The sequence below is a fragment of the Microtus ochrogaster genome, linkage group LG7_11 (genome assembly GCF_000317375.1).
Source record: "Microtus ochrogaster isolate Prairie Vole_2 linkage group LG7_11, MicOch1.0, whole genome shotgun sequence".
In the NCBI taxonomy this organism is placed as follows: Eukaryota; Metazoa; Chordata; class Mammalia; order Rodentia; family Cricetidae; genus Microtus; species Microtus ochrogaster.
The window spans coordinates 17,641,210-17,646,192 of NC_022032.1; the positions used below are offsets into that span (position 1 = coordinate 17,641,210).

General features: G+C 35.2%; 1 pseudogene; it reads right to left on the reverse strand.

Moving 5' to 3' along the window:
- Nucleotides 1-824: 824 nt before the first annotated feature.
- On the reverse strand, nucleotides 825-1,125 carry LOC101983463 (annotated as a pseudogene).
- Nucleotides 1,126-4,983: the final 3,858 nt, after the last annotated feature.

Consider the following 4,983-nt stretch of genomic DNA (forward strand, 5'->3'; position numbering starts at 1 on the left):
TATACTTGCACACTGTCTTCTGGAACTGAATCACTTTACTTCTATGGCATCAAAATTATTCTAAGCTGAGTTTTAAAAGGAATGGAACATTATAATGACTGTTTTCTTTCCTTTTTGACAGATTGTCAAAAATCATTAGGGGCCAATATGATGTCTATAAGTATATAGCAATCAAATACTATATGAATGGTTCTAACCATGTAATTTTCTTGGTTATAAAGTTTATTTAGACAATTAAAGAAAAAAATAAAATCAATACAATTTCCTGCATTTTGAAACTCTTTAAGTTGAATATATTTATTTTATGTTACTTGAAACCCGATGAAATTTATAGATAATATGCTCATTGTATGATATGATCTTAATTTTTTATTAAAGTTACATAACACTTTATATAATACTTTGTTTTCACTGAGCATTTAAAAACATTTGAACATTTACAAAATAATAGAAAAGAAGGAAAAATGTGGTAAGGAGAGTATTATTTCCAAAGAAAGAAAACTATCAATAAAAATAGTTATTCCTCAAGGAGGATTCAGTTTCAATCTTTATTTTTACTTTTAATGTACTACATACATCTCCAGCAGATTTATTTTTAAAGGAATTGCAGAAGGGACAAAATGTGGGGTACAGAAGAATATACTGGAAAATAAACCAAATATAAGCTGTTTTAGTAAATATTTTATAATCACAAACTCTCCCAGAGAGAGGATGATGCCCTGTACCAAATGCAATGGATTCAAAATGAGGTGATCCTTTAGCAAGTCTGACAGGTCAGTGTCTGGCATTTGAACTTTAAGATGTAGTCCTTATTTTGGGATGTATTACAGAGTATTTGGCACAATCCATGCTTTAACCAGATTTGAATAGAAAATGGCCACCTGATGTAGATCAAAGAAGATAAATTGTTTGGTTTCATGTGTCATACAACTATCAAAGTTCCACACCTCAATGCAGTGCCTGGTGGTGTGGGTAATGCTTCTTGTCAAACTCCTTCCTGATATTGGTCACAATATCCTTCACTAAGTTATACTACTCCAGTGCCTGAATAGTGCGCTCTACAGAGTCCCTTTGAATCTCATTTGACTTAACTGCATTTTTGATCACTGCCTTCCAGTTGTACATACTTCTAATGTAACATGGGACAGCCTACTGCTGAGAATTCCTGCAGAAGGTGTCAGTATGGCTCAGGGCACGGGCACTGATATAGAGGAGGGCAAACTGATATTGAAGCCACAGCAAATCTAATGACATTTTAATTTAATTCAAAATGAAAGAGATACCCAATAATATACCTAAAATCACTTTATGCATTAAATCAAGATTCCCACAATATTTTCTGAATAAAGTATGACTTTAGAGGACTGTTTGTGTACAAAATGGGGATGTTTGGCGACAGTGCAAACCATTAGTCTATTTGCATAGCATGAAGGATAGTATATTAAGTTGGAATGTAAAGAACCGCGATTGCTCAGCTTACTTTTTCCAGAGTATGCTTTTCAAATAGAATTGTGGCTTTATAAAGAACAAATTTTACAGTCGAATACCCTTTGGAGGACATTTCACTAGCAAACCCTAAGGGGGAAAGTTGGATCAGATTAGGACAATGAGTCATAGAGTAGTAGAACAACTTTCTGTGATCAGGCATGTCACTCAAAGAGCCAGCTTTACAAAGAGATGACTAAATTTTAGAGGAATTATTTAAATACAAACCATAGTTTATAATGCACACTTATGTGTATGTAAGTATACTTATGTATATGTTTAAGCATGTATATTTATGTGAAAGTATATACATATGTGTATATAGCATATGTGTGTGACAGCAGCAGAAATTTGCTTTTATTACTTATGTAGAAATAAATGAAAAGTTCAGAGTCTTCATTGATTCCTTCTTGCTACAAGAGAGTATTTGGAGCTGGGTAGTATCTCAGTGTTACGGCATTTACCTCACATGTATGGGATCTTGAGGCTCACCGCTATATTCTGTATCCCAAAGTGTATAATTCATTCATTCATTCATTCATTTATTTATTTATTTATTTATTTATTTATTTTGTTTTTAATTGAGCTATATATTTTCCTCTGCTTCCTTCCCTTCCTCCTCCCTTCTCTTCTACCCTCTCCCATGGTCCCCATGTTCCAAATTTACTCAGGAGATCTTGTCTTTTTCTATTTCCCATGTAGATTAGATTCATGCATGACTCTCTTAGGGTCCTTTTTGTTACCTAGGTTCTCTGGGAATGTGAATTGTAGGCTGTCTTTTCTTTGCTTTATGTCTAAAAGCCACTTATGAGCAAGTACATATTATATTTGTTTTCTGGTTCTGGTTTACCTCATCAATATGATGGTTTCTAGACCCATCCATTTGCCTGCAAATTACAAGATGTTATTATTTTTCTGCTGTATAGTACTCCATTGTGTAAATGTCCCACATTTTCCTTACCCATTCTTCAGCCAACGGGCATGTAAGTTGTTTTCAGGTTCTGGCTATGACAAACAATGCTGCTATGAACAAAGTTAAGCACATGTCTTTATGGCATGATCAAGCATCCTTTGTGTATATACCCAAAAGTGGTATTGCTGGGTCTTAAAGAATGTTCTGCTCTAGTTTTCTGAGAAATTGCCATACTGATATCCAAAGTGATTTGCATTTCTCTCATGGCTAAGGATGTTGAGCATTTCCTTAAGTGTTTTTCAGCCATTTTAGATTCATCTGTTGAGAGTTTTTCATTAAGGTCTGTACCACATTTTTTAAGTGGGTTATTTTTTATTTTGATGACTAATTTCTTAATACTGAACATCTATACCACAAATAAAAGGGCACCCTCATATTTAAAAGAAACACTCCTAAAGTTTAAATGACACATTAAGCACCACACACTAATAGTGGGAGACTTCAACACTCCACTCTCACCACTGGACAGGTCTGCCAGATAGAAACTTAACAGAGAAATAAGGGAACTAACAGATGTTTTGACTCAAATTCACTTAAGAGACATATATAGAACATTCCATCCAAACATAAAAGAATATACTTTTTCCCCAGCACCTCATGGAACCTTCTTAAAAATTGATCACATACTAGGTAACAAAATAAACCTTAACAGATACAAAAAAAATGGAATAACCCCATATATCTTATTTAACTGCCATGGCTTAAAATTAGAATTCAACAGCAACACTAATTTCAGGAAGCCCATAAACACATGGAAATTAAACAATGCTCACCTGAATCACCAATGGGGCAAGGAAGAAATAAAGGAAGATATTAAAGACTTCCTAAAATTCAATGAAAATGACCAGACAGCATACAAAATTTATGGGACAAAATGAAATCAGTGTTAAGGGGAAAGTTAATAGCAGTAATTCTTTTAACATTATAATTAGGACTGTTTAATCACAAGAAGTGTTTCAGTTATTGGGTATTGTAAAATTGGCAAATACTCTAGTATATTGAAAGACATTAAAAGTTAAAACAGACATGCTTTAACATAAATAAATTTCATAGGTGAGTTTCAGTTCAGCATTTCCTTTTCATTGAATCATAAGAAAATGAAAAGACATGTGCATTAACTATATGCTTAACTTGTAGAAAAATACCCAAAGTCATATTACTTGGCTTGGGTAGGCTGTCTTTTATATCTTTCTTGAATTCATTTCAAAAGACCGAAGGGAATGCAAATTATATTAAAATAATTCTATTGATTCGGAAAGCCATGTTGTGAGCATCATCACTTTTTGAATTGTGTTCTCCTTACAGGCCTGTGTTGTAAGTGACAAGGGCAAGAATTCAGTGAAGAAAACACATAAGAAGCAATAAAGGAAAAGAAATGAAGTTGACCTTAAAGAAATTGTACTTATTAGCTGTAAGCAGATAAGCTGACTATCCCCTTTTATTTCAGGTAGACCAGTTGCTCATGACCCAAAAAGCAGAATATTTCCTATTCTTAAGGACTTTACAGAGACATCAGAAAATTCCAAGACAGTTTCTACCACCTGCTACAAAATCAAACCTGCCACTTAAATGTATTTGACAATTAGAGTACTCAGGATATATTATCCTTTTATTTTAAATACACTGAAATTTAATGTTTACTCTTGTCTATGATGCAAGTCTGTTTTGTAGAAGCTGCCAACTGCCTTCCCCCACTGCCATTGGCACCCTAACACGATTTTGGATAAGCTAAATTGTAGAATGACTTTTTTTTCCTCTGTACTTGTTGCAAAGAAGTTGGATTATTTTTACCAAGAATTGTGCTGAGGGAAAAAAAACCAAGAAGCTTTCATTCTACTAGGTATAACTATATAAGTGTTTCTTTATTGCCAGAAGTTGACCACCTTCTTATTACCTTTAAGAAAGGTTTCTATTAAAGTTAAGGCTCGTTTTGGATTGGAGAATTACTAGAATATCAAGAAAAGAGATAAAAGAAATCTATATTGAATGATATCACTGAGCTGTTTGGCCATGTCTTTGCTAAATTTAAGTCTGAGTTAGCAGCTTTTTGTAGGGATAAGTCCCGCCCCTTAGGGGGGGTGTTCGCCTCAGGCTAATGTTTGCCTATAAATTTGGCGAGCTTGCTCCCAGCCACTGCTTCTGCTTTCCTGGTCTCCACGGGAACGGTGGTTCTGTAAGTCTATTAAATCTGTATATATATTTTTACAATCTGTCTGCATTCGTTTAAGCCGTTACATTTTGGTGTCCAACGTTGGGCTATTTTGCCCCCGACTCAAGCGGGTAGCTCGCTAGCTAACACAGCACCCTCCCGGGTGCTGTTTTTTAGTTCGTGACTCGGGCCCCAGTGCCAAGTCCGAGACACACTCGGCCACACAGGCCCATTCTGCCTGCCTTGGCTAAGTTTGCAGTGGAACCCCACTGCCTGAATTAGCAGAAGCTCAAGTACCTGCGGTTTTGCAACAAAAGCCGCCAAAGCAGCAGATTTGGTCTGATACAAAGTGACTTGGCCGGGCAGTGGTGGTGCA